The following is a 22,670-nucleotide window of genomic DNA, read 5'->3' on the forward strand; positions in this document are numbered from 1 at the left end:
TTTACTTTTATCAATAACGTTTCATATTACGACTAAAAAACATTGTGTGAATTGTGGTTTTACCCTGACCGAGATTTAAAACCGTGTATATGCTCTCCTTTGCTATTTTTAGATGATACTAATTGTGTATGAAGATGAAGAAAATATAGATATTTAAAGAATTAAGTGTGTTTTTATACCCTATTGGATAAAAATAAATTAGGAACATCTTAAACATTAAGAAAAGAAAAGTTCTTGAAGTATCTCACAATCCGACACTTATTTATATAGAAAATTAACCTCAAAACGAGTTTTTATTTTTATTATATTTTTTATAATAGTGGCGTCAATTTCAATATATTTTTTAGATATCCAATACATTTAAGAATTTGAATCAGTACATTTTTATAGTAATATTTGATGTCCATCTTGGGCCTAGCACACTATGGAGAGTGGGCAATCCCCTTTACATGGTCCATTTTGATATATTTTATTATACGGTTATTAACACTATCTGATCCTTCATAGCTCTGAAACTGTCTATTGTATTTTGGCAAAATAGGTGACGTTTGTCGTCAACGTCTCATGAAACCTAATATGGTGGATTTCATTATGATATTTACTGCTTATCAGACTAACGCATCTAAGCAGGCGCAACCCAAATTCAAGACCAGGTTTTCTCGGATCGGCCTTATGCGAATCCTATAGTACTGTTACGCGCTGGGGTTCGGGATAAATAAATGTTCCACCAAACTACAACTAAAAACTGTATTCAACACTTAGCACACTTAAAACACTACAACTTTAAAATTCTCAATTCGCTTCTTTCGCTTCGCTTCAGGTGATCCGTTCGAGTAGTTCCGATTACTGACTGCCATCCCTGCAACGCTTTTATAGTCGATACCACATCCATAGAATTATCGAGAATATTCCACACATCTCTAGTACTGTTTTCCACTTTTTAACAATAGATGGCGTTGTACTTCTCGAGCGTTCTAGGTGCTACTAGATCCTTCGATATTTGTTCGACTATTTGGTGATAGATGGCGTTACTCTTACCGGCGTAACAGTACTCCGGGAACATTACCAGGAAAGACGGAGACAATTTTGAAAGAGCTAGAGATTATTGTCAAAGTGGAAGGAAACAGATCGCGAGGGTGCAGTCCAATCAATGCGCTGATCTGACCAGGTCTACATCACCATTGATTCCCCGTCTACGATGCTCCCAGAGTAGCCGTTATCTCGATTGCATAACCGCTATCCCTCCCTTCAAATAACACGCTATTGCTTCACGACAAACATGGTTCTCTTGGTGATAATTATCGGTAGGCAGCGGCTTGGCTCTGCCCCTGGCATTGCTGAAGTCCATGGGTGACGGTAACCACTTACCATCAGGTGGGCCGTATGCTCGTCAGCTACAAGGGCAATAAAAAAAAATACCCGTGCGGACTTCTCGCGCTACCAGATGCGATGACAGTCCGCTTTGAGGCCTTACATTTTCCAATTACAAACTACAATTTTTTTCGAAATTCGGTTAATTAGTTATTAAATTACCAAGTACAATACGAGTATACCTGTCGCCGGAGCATTCTTAATCTCATTTCTGTAATTAGCAGAGGGGACGAGTTCATGCCAAAGAGACGAAGTCATTTTAAAGACCTGTTTTCTTTATCTAAATCGTTAACTTAATGTTGTACAAATTCAAAGAATCTGACTTACTGCGCAGCGGTAAGTGGTTACTGTTGACAAAGAAAGTGACGCCACGCCAGTAATACATAAATATAAGCCTAGACTCATTTCATGCTTTTATGAAACTGTCAAGTCGGTTTTGTCGATCTATACGAGTAGGTGCCACATTCTTGTCTAGATCAGCTGGGCAGGGATGCGTTTAGTAAGGAGGGGTGGGTGGCGGGGGGCAATTGTCGAAAGTTGGATATCGTACTGGTACTTATTTCGATCCTATTATGAAACTATAGTATTTTTTTATTGCTTAGATAGGTGGACGAGCTCACAGTCCACTTGGTGTTAGGTAGCCACATAGACATCTACAACGTAAATGCGCCACCCACCTTGAGATAATAGTCCTAAGATCCCAGTATAGTTACAACCGCTGCCCCACCCTTCAAACCGAAACGCATTGCTGCTTCAGGGCAGAAATAGGCAGGGTGGTGGTACCTACCCGTACGGACTCACAAGAGGTCCTACCACCAGCAAAATCATTTGGGTTCAAACATTTGGACATTTGAGTCCATACGAGTAGGTACCAAATTCCTGTCTAGGTCAGCCGTGCAGGGATGCGTTTAATAGTAGGGGGCTAATTGTCGTGAGTTGAATCTCGTGTGTCAAGGTAATTAGTAGTAGTTTGACGTGCATTATATCAGGATCATCCACGGCTGTGTCTAGCTAATTAAAGAACACCTCTCAGAATATATTGTGAAGAAGGACATGTCATAGTGCTAAGAAAATGAACATCTATAATACACAATATACCAGAATAATTATTATAATTTAATGACAACGTCCTAATAGAATACGGACCATCGGTAAAGGAGTGCCTTAATCATATTACTTAGTTGCCTTTGTTATTGGACATGTTTATGTTATATGGAAGCACGCAGGTTGAATTACGTTGTATCTCTCGGAGCCTTCAAGAGTATCGCCATGTTTTCGTCTGAATTTGATTAAAATTCTTGAAATATCTCGAAACTAATTCGACGGAATTGGAGAGACGATATTGGCTTTGCTAAATAATCATCTTTTTAGGATAGCATTGAATATTTAAATTAATTTGTTGATAGCTCCTTACTACATTAACCCGTCCCCGTCTAAACACGCCGAGGAAATTGTATGATCGAGTTTCATTCTCTGAATGCCTAATGAACTTCGCTCATTTACGTATGTCCCTCTCGCTCTGTTATATATATAAAACAAACAGGCGGGACAGAGACAAAAGCCTGTTAGTTAGCCAGAGGGCGTTACGTACGAACGAATATGAAAGCTTGGATTTTACTCGCAGACAACAAATGTTTTATTGAAATTATTACTAAAGCGAAAATTATTAAGTGCAAAATCGTGCTAGCGGAGTTTATGTTTTATTTGACTTTAGCATTTTTATTTGTGGTTTATTTCTATTCACCTATACGCGAAAGCTCCAGTGAAAATTTACCTATTCGTTTGTCTTCACAGACAATCTTTGTTTACTCTGATAGACTTTCGGTTTTTTGGCGTCCTAGATCCCACTCCGTCTCTTTCTGTTGATATCAGCGACTAGGGACTAATCACAGCAGCATTCTCCAGTATTAATCAATCGACATTCACTCGCAGTATATCGAATTGTAAGCCACAGTGGTAGGAAACTCAATTCTGTCGATTTCCACCACGTAAGCAGTCTGCGAAAGATGAGACACCCGTTATGCGGCATAATTGAGATTTCGACCTCATGTCTCAAGGTGAGGGGTCGTATTCACGTTGTTGTGTCTACGTGCTCCATTCACCACTTGATCGTGGACCATCGAGCCATCTCAACAAACAAAAAGTCCGCGTCGATTACGACGAGCGAACTAACCCATAGATACAGCCCACTGAGTTTCTCGGCGGATCTTCTCAGTGGGTCACGATTCCGAACTGGTGCTAGATTCAGCGAAGAACTGCTTTTGTTAAGGCTAGTGTTAGCAAATTCACTCAGGTTGAGCCCGTGAGCTCACCTAGGCGTCCGGACGTAGCTGGAATAGCCTTTTTTTAAATTCCTACCTATTCTAGTAACCTCTAGGGGTTATTTTAGATTCGCCGCAGTAGGTGAGTTCACGAGACTCAAGCCTGATGACGTTGCTAACACTGGCCCCAGCAAGAGCCGTGCTTTAGTGAATCTACCTCCGGTTCGGAAACGCGACCGACTGAGAAGATCCGGCGAGAAACTCAGTGGGCTGTGTCTGTTGGGTTAATTAACTCGCCGAGCCCTTCGGAATCGACGAGAACGATGACCGGTGGAATAGCCCTTAGGCTACCAGCGAATAGGTAGGGATAAAAATACCATGATACTATTATACAGTGTTCAAACTTTGTCTTGATAACAGTTATATGTACCTAATCTCGTTATCATAATAATCAGTTTAGAATTTTATTAATTTAATACATTACTGACACCACGATTCGAACTTTCATAATTAAGCGGCCGCAACAAAACCAGCGTTAATTGATCAGGTAAACAGTGTTTCTGTTCGGGATGCATGGACGTAACATAAATTAAAAACGCCGCGTGGATTATGTTTGGCGTTTCATACGTTTTATTGGTCGATCTTTAAATTTCGAAGCGTGCAGAGGAGAATGTCTCGTGAATGGGAGAGTGAGAAGCCATAGGCTCATGGACGTCAGCAACGCCAGGGGTATAGCCGAATCGCTGTCTAAAATTAGTATTTAAAGTATTTAAACTTAAATGAGAGTACACGAGTGATTTGATTACTCAACACTGTGTTACAAAATCACAGATGAAACGCTTTTTTTTCATTTTGGAAAGTTTAACGACAAAGGGAAGATCTTCCACCGAGCGGGTAATATTGCTCGGTATACCGTCAGTGCGAATGTTATTGTTCGGACCTTCATATTTTATTTATTAATTTTTTCCTTAGATGGGTGGACGAGCTCACGGCCCACCCGATTTTAAGTAGTTATCGGAGCCCATAGACATCTACAACGCAAATGCCGCCACCCACCTTGAGATATGAGTTCTGAGGTCTCAGTATAGTTACAACGGCTGCCCCACCCTTAAAAACCGAAACGCATTACTGCTTCACGGCAGAAATAGGCAGGGTGGTGGTACCTACCCGTGCAGACTCACAAACAGGTCCTGCCACCAGTAAAAATATGTGTATATATGTATGTAATATTGTATATATGTAAGCTTATCTTGAAAATGTTGTTAGCGAGATAAAGGCATCTGTTTAATGTTGCCTGATGGCTACCGCCAAGCCACTGTTCAAAAAACGTATAAGATTAAACACTAATCGCTTTAATAAATGAATGTATTTCATACACTTAGCGATGGTCAGAACAAACCATGATATTCATACATAAAATTTCACCAACGATAATGATTATTTTAATTAATATTTGTATTTAATTGTAATGTAATGTATGTAAAATAGTGTAATTGTAACTGTTATTTATATAATGATTATTTTAACTAACAACGATTACTTTAAGAGTTTCAGAGACCAGACCTTAATAGATGTCCAACAGACACAGGCAAATTTGTTCAAATTTGTCAGTTACGAATGTATATCAAAACTATTTGCGATTCGCTACCTTGTGTTAGAAGTATAATTATTAGATTAAGAAATATAATTTTAACGAGATTTGAATCATTAAGCATTCGTATATTACATATAAGTATTTGAAATGCTCATTTAAGTGAGAAACATGCCTGATTGTGATAAATATATTATTAATATTTTACGTCGATGACCGTCCGCCGCCATTTTGTTATGTTTGACGTAAACAAACCGCGTAATGGCGGGCACGAGATGCCGCGAAAACGATGAGTGCTTTGTTTTTAATCGAATCGAAAATTGGCTTTTTTGGTCATTAAAATCATATTAATTGACCGCATCCGATAATGGTGTTTTTGTGATCAGTATAACACGTACATAAAATGTGTGTTTTCATTTTCTTATATATGTATTTTGGTGGAGAAAATCCATTATGGAAGTTTGCGGTCGTGGCCTATTCGTCACATGTGTGTCTGACTCTTAATCAAAATTCTTAACACGTGCGACGATGTTTTCAGATTTACTGGAACTGAATCGTACATATTCTGGAGTATTTCTATGAGCACTCAATTGCTTCATATTAGGAACTTGCTATATTCCCTAGCTACATATAGTAACAGTAGCTTCGGTATTAACATCAATATCTCCCTCCGCAAGTACTACAAATACTCATTAGGGAAATTAAAGAGAAAAAGCTTTTGTTGGATATCACTGAGTGTGTACTGGTAAATACGGCCAACGTTGGTCAAATGGAATCTCACAATAGTTTCATGATTGCCGCGCGCGGCTGCCTCGATCCAAAAATTGTACATATCGAGGCTGCCTCGCGAGGCGATTGTTCCGCGGCAATCGTCTGAGGCTGCCGCGCGAGGCCGTTCAACCAGTCAGTACGCGCCTATTGCGGCAAAAGCCTGCATCAGCCTATTTTTGTGACCCATTTGACCAATATCGCCACTCACGATCGGCACAGAGCTCTTCCACACCACCTGGACCTTTCGTCCACAATGCATATGGTCAAGTCTTTATTTTTTTCCTGCTTATGCTGATAGCCTTGAGAGACTATTTCAGCTTCTCATTGACGTGTAGGTGAGCTCACGGGGCTCAAACCAGGAGTGTTGCTTATACTGGCCCTAGCAAGAGCAGTGCTTCGCCGAATCTACCACTGGATCGGAAAAGCCACCCACTGAGAAAATCCGGCGAGAAACTTAGTGGGCTGTCTATGGATTCATTCACACGTTGAGCTCTTCGTCGCAAACGACGGGTTCGACGAGAACGGTGACCGGGGCTTATGGTAACTAAAAGCACCGTTAATGGATCGGGAGGATCCGTAATGACGTGTTTAGGGCGACGTCGACTGTTTACCATTCGGTCTACAGGATCGGGTATGCAAGTCTTTATTGCGTAACACCGTATGCCTCTGGAATGAGTTCCCCTCTGCGAACCCAGAGCGCCACATGTCCTCCTTCAAACGAGTTTTGTGTTTGTTGTACGCGAGATCTAATTTACCAATTGAAAACGTCAAGTACAATTGTGAAATTGTTGCTTACGATTTATACGAGAGCCCTCGAGAACAGGAAGCCTTTGTAAATTGATATCACGTTTTATTGACGATTATATGTTACACCCCAACCAACTATTTATTGATTTGCCTTAGAAATAAGTAGGAATTGAGTGAATTGGTGTTTTACTGGTGGTAGGACCTCTTGTGAGTCCGCGCGGGTGGGTACCACCACCCTGCCTATTTCTGCCGTGAAGCAGTAATGCGTTTCGGTTTGAAGGGTGGGGCAGCCGTCGTTACTATACTTGAGACCTTAGAACTTGTATCTCAAGGTGGGTGGCGCATTTACGTTGTGGATGTCTATGGGCTCCAGTAACCACTTAACACCAGGTGGGCTGTGAGCTCGTCCACCCATCTAAGCAATAAAAAAAAAGAAGCAAATATAGCTTTTTTTTGTGCGACATTTACAATTGTTGTTCAAAACTGAACTGTCATAATAATAATTTACTGATGGTAGGACCTCTTGTGAGCCCGCTCGGGGAGGTACCACCACCTCGCCTATTTCGGCGGGGCAGCCGTTGTAACTATACTGAGACCTTAGAACTTATATCTCAAGGTGGGTGGCGCATTTACGTCATAGATGTCTATGGGCTGCAGTAACCACTTAACACCAGCTAGGCCGTGAGCTCGTCCACCCATATAAGCAATAAAAAAAAATTGAAAATTTTGGTTTACGTTTTTTTTACAATAAATTGTTGTATCACAAATTATCTATACACAATATTATAAAGCGGAAAGAATTTGTTTGTTGGTTTGAACGCGCTAATCTCAGGAGCTAATGGTCAGATTTGAAAAATTCTTTCAGTGTTAGATAGCCCGTTTATCGAGGAAGGCTACATATGCTATGTAACATCACGGTAAGACCAATACAAGTGGTGCACCAATAAATAATGTTTCAAAATAGGGGTTTAAATAGCTCCTTAACATTCTATAATTCAAAAATATTTTCACTTTCTACGTAAATGAAGTGGGGGGTAAAATTTTGCGTTATGCCAAAGTAACTATTCCACGTGGACGGAGTCGCGGGCAAAAGCTAGTTCATTAATATACTTTAAATCCTAAGTGAAAAAAAGAAGGCACCCAAATGAATTTTTTGTTCTGACTGCCGTAAGTAAATAACGGATCTAACTATTTAAAATATTAAATTGTCATCAGTCCTTGATAAGTATGCCAAATTTCGAGTTAATCCGACATTTTGAAGAGGAATCAAAATCATGTCCAAAGATTCCCTTATATACTAACATACGTATGAAGCTAATAAAAGCGTATTACAATGGCAAGTTCTTTTGATTATACGACGTCAATGGTAAAAGCATTTTTTACTGCTGTAAATGATGGGAGGAGGATACGGCTGGGCCAATCTTAAAATATGCGGTCCGAGTCTCAATTGTTATTATATCAACTGGGAGTTCTTTAGAGGGAAACGGCAGGATTGTGGTGCCTATCCGAGCGAACTCACAACGCGCGCTAGATACCGCTAATTACGCAAATTATGTGGATTTCATTTTTATAATAACAATATTTGTTTTTATTCTTTACTAGCTGACCCGGCAGACTTCGTAGTGCCTCAATCGATAAATAAAAGACCTAAACTTTTGTATAAAATAAACTTAAAACAAACAAAAGGAATTCGTCCGACGGAGGACACATCAAAGGAAAAACAAAATTATTATTTTTATTTACTTCCGAGCATTTTCATATTTATCTACCTTTTAAACCTTCTCTGGACTTCCACAAATAATTCAAGACCAAAATTAGCCAAACCGGTCTAGCCGTTCTCGAGTTTTAGCGAGACTAACGAACAGCAATTCATTTTTATATACATAGATTGTACACACAGTTAATACAATACAATAATAGCGAAAACTTATAAAATGGCGAGCTTAACTCAAGAATTGAGTTATCTACCAGCTAGCCGTTCTTAAAGAGGGAGAGCTTTACATAAGTGGGTAGAAGAGCACAATTTTATCAATTTACTTATTGATTTGTCATGGAAGATATTAATGAACCTGTGTTACGTGCATCCATTTTTCGTTCCGAACTAGTTTCACCTGTGTAACGCCACGTCAATTTGTTAGATAAAGAACGCTCCTAAATCTAAAAGCGATTACTATTACCAGAACGTTTGACAATTCCTCCCTTCCACAATATTAGTATTCAAAGTGGGTAGAAAGAAATAAATCCGAGTACTACATAATATAAAATTAATACAGACGTAATTGTTTTGAGGGCTCGCCCACCTGCTTCGGTTTTACTGCGGACGACACATTTTGATACTTGAATAATAATAATAATTATTATTTTAATTAAACATTGGTTTTTAATGTGTAGAAAGAAATAATTATCGCATAGACGTTTGTGCCTTATATAAGATTCTTAGGTACAATTTTTTTTTAATATAATGCAAACATAGTTGAATCTAGCTACCCGACTCACCAATAATATGATTGTCGTCACCCACTTTAAGATATAAGGATCAAGTATCGAACTTACTGTGCATTATTGGCTATCCCACTCTTCCAAACGGAATGCAAAACTACTTTGCCATATAAATAGGTAAGATGTACCTGTGTAAGCTTAATACGACCTACCGCTTACATTATACCTACTAATTGATACATTTTGCTTATTTAAATATCACAACACAGAGTAGTATATCAGAGGAAGTGTGGAAGTAGCTTTTTTTTATAGCTCAAATGAGCGGAGGAGCTCACAGCTCACCTGGTGTTAAGTGGTTACTGGAACCCATAGACATCTACGACGTAAATGTGCCACCCACCTTGAGATATAAGTTTGAAGGTCTCAAGTATAGTTACAACGGCTGCCCCATCCTTCAAACCGAAACGCAATACAGCTTCACGGCAGAAATAGGCAGGGTAGTGGTACCTACCCATGCGGACTCACAAGAGGTCCTACCACCAGTAAAGTCCAAACAGTAGCTCCGGTAATTAACAAATTAAAGAGCTGATGGTTAGCTTGGTATGGACATGTGATGCGTAGAGAGAAGATGCATGTGACTAGGAGATGTATGGAAATGGTAGTGCAAGGTAGAGGGGAAAGAGGTCGACCGAAAAAGACATGAATAGAGTGTGTGTGAATAACGATAAGAGAGAGAGAGAGGAGTGAGTGTTGAGCTGACGGCTGATAGAAGAGAATAGAAGAGAAAAATTTGCTGTGCCGACTCCACCTACTGGGATAAGGTGAAGAAAAAGAAGAAGACATATCACAACACGATATTATTCCTTCATCGTACAAGTCGTTCGTGAGCACGTGTTAAATACATATTTCCTTAGAAATTTCGGGGCCTGTCGGTAGGATTAGAACGCCTTCATTAATTAGACATGAGATTAATAATTCACCGCCAACAATTATCGCGTAATTTCCAGCGTGCTCATCGAAATCAAAATACATATTTAAATGAGATATGGATGTTACGAAAATTGTTTTAACCGTCAGTCTACGGTGTTTAAGAACAGAGCCGGTCATATTTTATCTAGATAGATGATCACAGTAAAGATTAATAAATGTAAGTATCAAATTAAACGGTCGCGGTATAAGAGAGAGACCAGGTGCGTTATAAAGACGTTTTTCTTGTCCCGAGTCGCATTGTTGCATAGTGATGTGACGACCATGATAAATAAAACATATCGGGTATAATAAAAGTCAAATCAACAATATTTCTGGAGGTACTTACGGTTAGACTTATTGCAAGCACGAATCGAATTTAGTTAATGTGTCAAAGAAATCAGCAGAACACAGTATGAACTTATAAAGCTCACAAAGGATGCAGCTTTCGGTCTAATCGTCGTTATTGTATATTGTAAAAAGATTTTTTTTTATTGCTTAGTTGGGTGGACGAGCTCACAGCCCACCTGGTGTTAAGTGGTTACTGGAGCCCACAAACATCTACAACGTAAATGTACCACCTTGAGATATAAGTTCTAAGGTCTCAGTAAATTTACAACGGCTGCCCCGTCCTTCAAACCGAAACGCATTGCTGCTTCACGGCAGAAATAGGCAGGGTGGTGGTACCTACCCGTGCGGACTCACAAGAGGTCATACCACCACTAATACAATTAAAAAAGGAGAATCTAAATTGGGTATATATAGATTACTGCCTCCTCATGAGTTGTTTATGCGTATGCATTGCAAAACAAAACATAAACTTATGAAATTAAGCCATGTATTGTGTAATTAGTTAATCTTAAATCTATACAAGTAAAAATCAATTTCTATACTTTGGTTCGCATGATTCGTTGATCTCCAGTATTTCTTGCACATTATTACACATTATTTCTTTTACAATTTGAGCCCGGAGCGGGTTCCAACAACAGAATAAGTTTGTAATTTTAAGAAAAACCCGTTTGTAATCGGTTGTTGGAAATAAAAGGCTTATTAATATTATTATTTTACAATGTTCCTAGTAGTGCTAACGAGATTTTATAATTAAGTTGGTAAAAATACATGGCGCTACGATCAAATTCCAGGAGATTCCATTGGTTCTAGTAAATAATTTGCATTTTTTCTTTATGGGTTCAATCTTCGGAAATTGTAGATATTAAGACTTAGATATTAAGATATTAAGACTAAGATAATTTTAAGACTGATATTATTATAGTTGAAAAAAAATTGGAAAAAATCCGAAAAATCCACAAAATGCAAACTTTCCATTCGAATCGAAAAACTTTCGAGTGTTATACAAGAATAAGAAAAAGACTGTATATTATTAATCTATCCTATATATCCTGTGAGTGTCGTAAGAGGCGATTAAGGGATTATCCAGAGAACGGGCAGCAGCGTTCTCCGAGTATCATAACAACACACTGCGATCGCCAACCCGCATGCCAAGCGTGGCGATTATGGCAACCCCTCCCCAACATGGCTGACACAAAATAAAAACTTACAAATATATATATATTTCACTGGTGGTAGGACCTCTTGGGAGTCCACACGGGTAGGTACCACCACTCTGCCTATTTCCGGCGTGAAGCAGTAATGCGTTTCGGTTCGAAGGGTGGGGCAGCCGTTGTAACTATACTGAGATCTTAGAACTTATATCTCGAAGTGGGTGGCGCATTTACGTTGTATATGTCTAAGGGCTCCAGTAACCACTTAACACCAGGTGGGCTGTGAGCGCGTCCATCCATCTAAGCAATAAAAAAAAAATTACAAGTAGCTATAAACCCACATTAGACATGTTTACTTTCTTATTTGCCTTTATTTGTACTTGATCATACGGCACATAGCATTTCGCCAATCAATACAGACCGATATGATAACATTATTAATATTAACAGCTTCTAATTTCGTGATTGCAATATTTATTCACATAAAAATCCAGTCTTTTGCTGATAAGACGCTGCTACTCCTGATAACATTGTAAGTCAAATCAAATAAGTGAAAAGGCCAGATTTTTTAAAATCGAAATCACATAATGCATTCGCATCCCTAACCTGTAGTGTCTCTCAAACTATGAGAAATATTGTTTTTGCCCGCGACATCGCCGCAGGGTTTAAAACAACAACACAAACATTAAATATAATTAGGCTATTGAGATTTTGTATTGCCTAACATAGAGAAGTAAACTCATAAAGCTATTGTGAAAGTAATTTGCAAAAAGCTTTATCAACTTAAGGTTTGTTATTATTTTTAAAGTATTAGTTGTGACTAAAGTTGAAGGAAAACGCTTTCTAGACGACTCTTCCAATTGTCCGCTTTGTATTTCTATGCGGGAAAGCTATGGTAGGTAAAATACATGAATTTGTTTACCCGTCTATGGTTATCTGATGGAAAGTGACTAACCTCGTTTTGCTAATTATTCTAGTGGGCACAACTCTGCTGCTTATATCATTACCCGATGTTATTCCATCATCGTGGAAGTAATTCGTGAAATTGAGATAAGTACATATGTACATAATTACTTAAAAAAGTTTGGTATCTGCCTGCGATATTTGCACAACCGCATAGTCGCATCGCTTGATAACAATCAGTACACGGATCATTTGTTATCAAGTAAACTATGAAAAAAAAAACTTAAAATTCAAATTTTAATATTTCAATTGCCATTTTTTATCCCTTCTTTCATTTTTGGTTTTCTTACATCATCTTCTGATTCCGAGCTATATATGTCCAAAATCTAAAGTCCCTGGCTCACCGGAAACTTTTTTCAAAATTAATTACATCACTCCGCCCGGATGGATACACTTTGCCGAGGGGCCAGTTAACAAAAACGTGATGCTTAAAACGATTCAAGCGGCAAGTCGCTTTATTGCAGAAATAGACAGTGATCAAGTTTGGCTATAAAGGTCAATAACTCCTAGTATTTTGTGACTAAATAAAACCTCCCCTTTAATTGCGTTGGTGTTAAGGTTTCCGAAAAGACCCTTTACTTTACATAAATGGCTGTTTAATTTACTTTGCCTCTCTGGATAGCAACATTACTTGAACCTGCAATGAAATTGTGCGGTAATTAGAAGAATCCTTTAAATCTTTCTAAATAATCAATCCACGTTGATATGAAAATCGAAAGCGCGCCGACAAATTACGTTAAGATTATTTTGTTCCATGTATTGCTTTATCTGAGCCTACTAACGAATGCTATCATCACATGAGTGTTTAGACACGAGCGCATTTCTCTTCTATACATTTTATATGCAACGGTTTATCATTATATGATTTTGAAACTAATTGAATTATTACACACGAGCACGTCTTCACTGTGTGTAGGACTATGTTCTCTGTACTACCCGATTTGTTTCTCGATTAAATAATTGGCATTACCCAGATACATGATAAATTCAAAACGTTTGCTTACTTAATAAACCTTAAGAGTAAATTCGGTTCGATAAACTGTAGATAGTAGATTATCGAAAACTTCATTTAGGGAAATAAAATAAGCTAAAGCTAAAATAAGCATTTTAAATAATGTCTAACTTTAATCCTAAATTATGTGTCAGCCGCAAAGATTTCCCATATCACAGTTCCAAAGCCAGAAATGACTGATATAGCCGCGTTTATTCGCAAAACCCGTTCGTTTTGGAGGGCACGCGGAAACGTCAACAACGCTCTCTATTACTGGTCACCCTGATACTGACAGAATCGAGTGGACGAGACCAATTAACGTGGATAAAACTATTGACATACCCGTTTCGACTTTAGGACTGATATAGAGTTCAAGCAAGCATTTCATCAGATACCCACTCCACTTAGTTCGGAAGTTATGAAGCCCATGCCTTCTTGATGTGCCGCCAGCAGAATTATTATTGGTTATTGGTTTCACGAAATATAAAGAGCGATAGATATTCACACAAGTTCGCTCCTCGTGTTCCCGCCAATAAGTCCTACGTCTACGCTCCGTCAGACAATGAAAAATGAAGCCAGTAAAAAGTACATCCAATCATCACAAAAACGCAGTGCCGCTTACAAAAAGTAGAGCTCCAAATAATTAAGCACTTTTAAATGAACATCTCGGTCTGAAGTAATATTAAAGAAAACATTAATGCAACACCATGGGTTTATAGGAGATGCATCTACCGAACAAAGAAAAATACACTCAGAGCAAGAATATCTTTCAAAAAGGTTCTGATTCGACCAAGAATTCGCATCACTGCTTCGCGGCCGAACAATACAGGATAGTGGTACCTATCCATGCGAGTCCCAACGTACCCTCCACTACCAAGAACCACGCACTATCAAATTTAGCAAATCAATTTATGCTAGACGACATCATTCCTTCATCCTGGAAGTATTACCACATCACAAAAATTGCCCTCTGAATTTTAAAATTCGAATTCGTGAAGTAATTTATTTTATAATCTATACGAATATAAAACGTAAACTCCGTGTAGTGTTACTGTCAATTCAAATTAACGGTCGTTTTGCGAATAACCTACATGTGACATGGAGCACTTAGCACGATATCATTCATTGATGTGTAAAGTAACGTTTACACTGTCACATTAAAACTAAATGAAAGCATTAAAAGTACTTTCGCTGCGGACGGATGAAGGTTAAAAAATGCTTGAAGATGCTAGAATAATTGAGAAAAGTTCTCTTGTAAGACCATCTTACCTAATATGTAGACATTGGGTAAGATGATCTTAAATAGGTAGGTAGGTAGGGTAATCGATATTAGGTGATGATAGACGCAGGCCTATGAACTCTTGAAATATGACGTAGAAGTCTCACTTACGTATTAACGGTTGTACTGTTCCTCCAATCGGAACGCATCTCGGTTTCACAGCAGAAATAGGATCATTTTACCTACCAATCCGAGCTTACAATGCGTCCTACCACCAATAAACAAATTTTAATTTAAATTTAGTTTTTTTTTTTTTGCTTAGATTGGAGGAAGAGCTCACGGCTCACCTGGTGTTAAGTGGTTACCGGAGCCCGTAGACTACTACAACGTAAATGCCGCTACTCGCCTTGAGACAAGAGTTCTAAGGTCTCAGTTGTAACAGTACAACGACTGCCCCACCAAATCGAAACGCATTTTGGCTTTACAGCAGTAATGGGCAGATTGGTGGTACCTACCCGTGCGGACTCACAAGACGTGCTATCACCAGTAAACCAACCTTTTCTTGCCCTTGACGTTTTATCAAATAAATATTGAATGAACGCGCAATGTAACACAAAGCGAACTGACGTCAGTCATCGTAGTATCCGCGCATTTTTTTAATACATTGACACCTTTTTACTATACATTAATGAACCACTGGAAACTGTATTGTGTCAGAAATCCCTGGTTCTACTATCGAACGTAGCAGCAACATTTTAAAAGTGACAAATAAAAACTATATTATCGATTCAGTGAGTTCAATGTGCACGAGCTATTAAAACAGAACACACTTCTGCTTTCAGCGAATGCCCATACAAAATTCATTACTCGCACGCTCACACGATATGTCAATACGTGCTGCAGTTATTCGAATTGAATCTGATAAAACACGAAATGACTAATATACTATAATTGTATACCGATGAGTTTTGGAAATAATTATGACGTGCATGCCTGATCTGCATACAGGTGCATTATCTCTGCCTATATCAGTGATAGAAATATCTCCGTATATATATATATATATTATTATTTATCTATATATACATTATATAATTATTACACAACAATACCGACAATCAAAAAGATCAAAAAATCATAATAAATTGTACCATCGTGCTTATAATATAATTGAAATAAAGATCATATTTGTTTTTAACTGTCAAATAAATAGTTTTCGTCAGGTTTGAGCCCCGTGAGCTCACAAAAATCAAATACTTATCTCTTGGTTTGATCGATCGTCAGGTTTGAGCCCCGTGAGCTCACCCACTAGTTAAGGTAACGCTGAAGTGGTTTCTCAGAACCATCAGCTTAGGTAGAAAAAAAAATGGTTTGATCGTCACAAAATCAGCGAATAAATTCTTTGTCTTTTAAAGGTTTTTATGGGCCTCAAAATATCTATTTAATACGTATACTCATATATATATATATAGGTATATACCTTCGAGGATAGCCGCAGTTAAGAGCGGTTAATGTTTAAGCCGGTAAAACTAGCAAGCAAATTTCTTCCCTCCGATGTTATTGCCTCCTAAGCCAATGATTCCAGACGTTGTTTATTCAAAATACTTCATTTTCACGTTTATTATTTTAGAGGTGTTCGACGCGAATTAGATTTTTGCAGGATTTACTCAGCTCTATATATATATATTTATACTAAGGCATGTTCAGTTATTTTAAAGTTCAAACCATAGAGTTGTCTCAATCGTGTCTCGCACGTCAGTATTGAAACATATAACTTTACTTAAACTCCGAAGTCAAACTGTAACTACTACACACCAGCGATTACGTCACGATGCGGTTAGCATCAGTATTCTGGCTACGGCGAAACGATTATCGGATTTGCTCCGTAAGCAATAGGGATCATTTTCCAATTCTATGTTAATACTATCATCAATTTGCCAAGGACGGTAGGGCATTTGTATTTATTTGAACTCCTAAAAAATTCCTGGTTTTTTCTATTTTGTGAATATATTTTGAGTGATTTCCAAAAATTACGGAAGCGAGTTCTCAAATTGATACCGAATTCTGTGTAAGCTCGCAAATTACTCAAAAACCCTGATTTTACAGTAACGTCCTCTGAATCCCTTTCAAATTGAATATACTTCCAACCTGTGACAGAGTTTAGCACGACAATATTGGTCACAGATTTGTATGTATCCTTCGTTTCCAAATTATTTGGCATTATTCGGTGTATGGTTGGGGTATTTTGCCGCGATGCATTCGAGCTGTCTGTTTCGAAGGATTTATGATCCTTCCTATGGAAATGTGGAATCCCACTGTCGTATTCGCCATCGCAATATCTCCACCAGTAAAGTAACTCTCTCTCTCTTCAATCGGCCCCTCATTGCTGAGGATCGTGACTCCGTCCGATTCCGTCAACCAGCTGTCTCCATCGATCCCGTTCTGTAGCTTGGTGGAGTGCGCCGCTGACTGGTATATTCAGATCCTCCGCTATTTGGTCCGACCATCGTTTGGGACCTCTATCCCTAGGCATGTTTACAAGTATCTGCGTACGCATAAAGCCCCATGAAAGACCCACTTCGACAAGTGTAAGTCGTGATTTACGTCAAATTCAGACGATATCACCACATTTCGGCGGCGAAACGGTAGCAGTAACGGATTCACGTGACGAAAGAGACAGGCAGACGCTTTGTATGTGTGTCGTTCTCTGTCAGATACGGCCCAGGGCGATCTCTTTGGTCGAGTCAGGACCCGATGGCACGGTGGAGTTCATGACTTATCGGCGTAAACTGTTCTTTTGAATGTGTCTTCGCGTGCTGCGGAGCCGTTAGGTACAACAGGGATGCCCGCAGATATGTTTATTGGCATCCTAAAAAGAGCGTATTAAAACCAACATGCGGCGTACGTATTCGACAATATAAAGTTTAGTCGGAAATTTATTGGTCCGTATACGCTATATTAGTGGTTTTCTTTATTTTTTCGATTACGTCGACATGTGAGGAAAGTTATACAACCGCTGTACGGCCTATTAGGTGGAGAAAGAGAGAGAGAGAGATATGTTCGGCACGAAAGAACTCAACAACAGTAAGTGCCATTTCACAATACAATAAAAAGAAAAACAAATAAAAACAAATAGCGCTTGTTAAACGAGAAGCAATCACTTAACGGCGCCTCTAGTGTTGATCAAAACTTGTCGGCGGTCGTATACGGCGACTTAATAAAATTGATACTTTTAAAATTATTAAAATTGGCGCTGTGTGTGTGTGTTAATTCCAATAGATGCATTAATATTATATTTAGTGATTTCAACAGTCAAGGGCCTTGAAACCGACCAAGGTTTTGCTAATTGTGAATTAAAGTAGGTATTTCATATGCAATTTTCAACTATAAGACTTATTACGTATTTGTAAGCTTGAGGGTAGATATTATCTTGTTGAACACCAAGTAAAACGAAGTCACCTTTGGTTTCTGATTTAATCAACAATATGTTAACTTGACAATTCACTTTAACACTTGTCCAACTTTAACCAGTACGTACAACAGTCACTGAATCACACAACGTAACAACGATATAGTAAGTGCACCGGGCAAACGCAGTCGAACGAATGTTCATTTCAAGGCACGTTCCGCCTTTTTATACTAGCCGGCGCAGCTGGCTTATGAGTCACTTCTGTTGCAGCTGTTGTTTACGAGTGGAACGACACGGCCGGCGCGCCTCGCTTGTGTGAGTCACTCCTATTGCACGTGCTGTATAACATAAATATCGTTAACGCCGTCACGGCCATACTGACGTGCGCTCGTCCTCGTGCGCGCATTCTTATGGTATGTCTGTGAACAACAAACGTGTTCGTTCATCCTGACATTAACGGATGCAACTTAAAACGTGGTCTATGATATTAACAATCTAGTACGGTTCGGTTCGCATAATTCTTCAGAAAATCCTATACTGGCTATAAATAACCTTCAGACTGCTTACATACCTGGGCCAGTTCATTTAAAACTCTTCAGGTATGTAAGTATGTCCCTTTTAACTTAGACCGGAATTGTTATCCCTTCAGTTTTTCGAACTGGACCGGATAATGCTAGACCGAATCGCAATCCCTGTAGCTAATTGTTGTGGCTAATCTGGATGAAAATCCCTATAGCCAAGCCATTGGACCGGACAGACCCTTCAATGACTTCACACCTTTTTTTTTTTTTTTTTTTTCCTCTTTTTTTTTTTTGCTAGTCCGGATTAACATCTCTCTAGCCACATACAATTCTCTTTTTTTTTTTTTTTTAATCTGCGTGTACGGTAGCGTTTGTTAAAACATTTCTTAAACCAGAACATTTATACGGAATTTCTTCAGAAATAGTGCGAGACCGACCATCGTTTTCTACATTTCCAACACCTGCACCTGAGGTGCCTGAGCTTACAGACATTGTATCACTACCCACAGACTATGTTTGCTGTATCGCTATTTGCGGACAAAAATGTCGCTTCTATTGTCAGTGATAGAGTCGTCATCATTAAGATCAGTTTCACGAACAAGATTAATTAACCCATCTGTGTACGCCGTCACGTCATCGTCACTATAATTTTCAGAAATTTCTAGTAGGCCTGACGGGCCTCGAGGTACTTCGCGTAAGTTTTCATGGGGAACTTTGTACACTAGAACCATTTACATATCTCAACTTATACCTATCGTTTTCCAAAACTGCAGATGATTGAAAGATTACTGGTGGCCCGGAGGCCTTTCCTGCTTCACCAGGACGGGTGGGCGAGCAAAGGCTCAGCCAAGAGGGGTGGGATTTGCTAACAACTGCCCGAGCGCCTCCGCAGGAGACCTAACAACTCAAGAGCAATTGCTTCGCGAATGAATCTACTACCGGATCGGAATCGCGACCCACTGAGAAGATCCGGCGAGAAACTCAGTGGGCTGATGCATGGGTTAGGTTGCACGTCGACCTCTTTGTCGAGTTCGACGAGTACGATTACTGGGGTTCCTCAGCCTGCTCCTAGTGTTAGAGCTGAAGGTATCTAATGCAAGAGTTATTGGATCTGATGGATCCGTAAGGACGTGTCTAGGGTGACTACGGTGATTTGTTCATGAAACCGCTTACCATTGAATAAATTACTATGGCTTTGTTTTATAAGACTACAGTCTGACCCTGAATGGAACATAAAGGGGGAGCCAAAACCACTTATCTGTAACACACTGAAGCTCTGGAACACACGTTGACGTCTCTGGTTGGACCTGCCACAGCACCTGGAGCAGTGTCGTTTTTCTTCTTGTAGCGCATGGAACACCCAGAAGCTACATGGCTCGCATCACCGCACACGTAACAGCCGACTTGCAGGCGAGAGCCGGGCGCCCACGGATGAGGAGGTTGTTCAGGTTTTGCAGGCTGTATTTTTGTGAGGCAAGTAGCAGCTCGAGCCTTAAGTGAATGTGTGAGAGTCAAAATTAAATCGACACCATCCAATACTTCAACTACTTTAAACGGCCCTTTAAACTTCGTATCTAATTTAGTTTGATTATGCTCTTCGTATTAATGTGTGGACGAGCTCACAGCCCACCTTGTGTTAAGTGGTTACTGGAACCCATAGACATCCACAGCGTAAACGCACCACACACCTTGAGATAGAAGTTCTAAGGTCTCAGTATAGTTACAACCGCTGCCCCACCCTTCAAACCGAAAAACACCACTGCTTCACGGCAGAAATAGGCAGGGTGATGGTACCCGTGCGGTCGATGGCACTATACGGAGCACCCGTCTGGTGCCACGTCCTTACCCACGAGAACGTCGCCGCGCTGCGACGCCGGCAGCGCGCGATCGCAGTTATTCAATGATACCTCACAGTCTCCTACGAGGCGGCGCGCCCTAGCGCAAGTGCAGCCGTAGCGCGGGGGCTCCAATATCGGCAGTCCGTGCTGGAGGCGTGGTCTCGTCGTTTGGCGGACCCGTCAGCCGGCCTCCGTACCGTCGAGGCGATCTGCCCGGTTCTCGCGGACTGGGTGGGCCGCGACCGCGGAAGTCTCACCTCCGGCTACCTGTGCAGACTCACAAGACATTTTACCACCATGCAAACTTCTTACCGCAACAAATCTTACCAGCCACCACGCAAACTATAATTTTACGGGTTCCACCTCTCTTACACGATGTTACTCCCACACTGAGGAAGCCAACCGCGAACACATGTCAAGCACGCACAAGCACGCACTTCACCGGAAAAACCTGCATCCGCCAGCGGAACCCGAACACCGCCGCATCGCCAGACACGAACGCACCGGACGTCTTATCTTACAGGTCACGACGACTTCAGATGTGTCAATTTTTCTTCCCCACGGAAACTTGCTTGCTTTCTTGTTTGCTTGCTTGCTTGCTGGAGCCCGAAGTCATCGAACGTGTAGTGTTATTGGTATTGAATCGAGTAGATTCTAAAATTTCAGCGACAATTCACAGTCTCATGTCCTGGTTTACTGTACTAGTGCCATGTAACTCTAGCAGTAGTCATTGGCTTAAAAACGATTCGTGTCGGAACTACCCACTCGTCATGACAGATCCATTATTGCGATCGAAGTTTCACTTGAGATTTGCACTTGCCTTAATTTCTTGCAATAGCTTGTTACGTGTTGTATTTCCGTTAGTAAATGCCATGTGATGAAGTCGACAGTCAAACTGGGCAACATGAGCCAGAACGTAAGATGTGACGATTTCTTCGTGGCTCAGATCTTCCATCGAGGTAACAGAGACGTTATTACACGACTTACGTATGCTGCATTCACGCTCTTGTGGCGTACCACTACTAGTATTCTGATCTGCATCATGTTTTTTTTGCTGTACTTCGAACATGTTCAAACACGTCACGCCAGTGAGAGTAGAGTCCTGATCTCACTTCTGATGTAAGCTTGAGGGTAGATATTATCTTGTTGAACACCAAGTAAAACGAAGTCACCTTTGGTTTCTGATTTAATCAACAATATGTTAACTTGACAATTCACTTTAACACTTGTCCAACTTTAACCAGTACGTACAACAGTCACTGAATCACACAACGTAACAACGATATAGTAAGTGCACCGGGCAAACGCAGTCGAACGAATGTTCATTTCAAGGCACGTTCCGCCTTTTTATACTAGCCGGCGCAGCTGGCTTATGAGTCACTTCTGTTGCAGCTGTTGTTTACGAGTGGAACGACACGGCCGGCGCGCCTCGCTTGTGTGAGTCACTCCTATTGCACGTGCTGTATAACATAAATATCGTTAACGCCGTCATATTGATTATAATCTGTTATTATTTTTCGAATTTAAACGATTAAAAACTTTAGTTTTGATATGAAAACCAAAATTTGCCGCGACCAGGCATGATTTCTAAGTCATCGTTTTTACAGTACAAGAACTGCCTCTTCAAACCGAAACGCATTACTGATTTATCTCAGAAATAGTGTGGCGGTTGGTATTTACCTTAGCAGGCTCACAAGATGTCTTACCACCAGTAAATTTATTGATCGCGTGCAATAACCGTATTCAGGATTCAAATTGAACCCATAAGCTCCAATATCCGTTTGCCATTCACCATCAAACGGAACTGTGGTCTGACAGTCGAGAGCGAAATAAATTTAATATTCTAAAAGTATCAAATTTGTTGGTCGCGTACAAACTATTGACTGATCGTTCCCATGTCTGCGGGGGTCCCGCGAATCCCGGTCACATCCGTTTCCCTAGCGCTTATGCGGTTTCATAAATAAAAATCAAGTTGTATATTTCTCGGCCATGGTAATTCGGATATATACCTACTAATAGGGACCTCAATGATTATTTTTAATAATTTATACTAATATATAAAAATACGAGAGACTTCAAGA

General features: G+C 39.9%; 1 protein-coding gene and 1 long non-coding RNA gene across 3 annotated transcripts in view; both read right to left on the reverse strand.

Annotated features, from left to right (window-relative positions):
• Window positions 1–22,670, reverse strand: part of LOC114244185 (uncharacterized) — a 163,557-nt gene that overhangs the window by 20,796 nt on the left and 120,091 nt on the right. The window lies entirely within an intron of this gene.
• Window positions 18,285–20,955, reverse strand: LOC149500238 (uncharacterized). Of its 2 annotated transcripts, none has more exons than XR_016325271.1 (2): window positions 20,659–20,955; window positions 18,285–20,209 (listed from the first exon to the last, which is right to left on the reverse strand). It is a non-coding gene; the product is annotated as an uncharacterized LOC149500238 (long non-coding RNA). The 2 variants fall into 2 exon arrangements; XR_016325270.1 differs by having other exon boundaries at window positions 18,285–20,242.

Source organism: Bombyx mandarina, chromosome 23 (genome assembly GCF_030267445.1).
Source record: "Bombyx mandarina strain Sakado chromosome 23, ASM3026744v2".
Classification (NCBI taxonomy): Eukaryota; Metazoa; Arthropoda; class Insecta; order Lepidoptera; family Bombycidae; genus Bombyx; species Bombyx mandarina.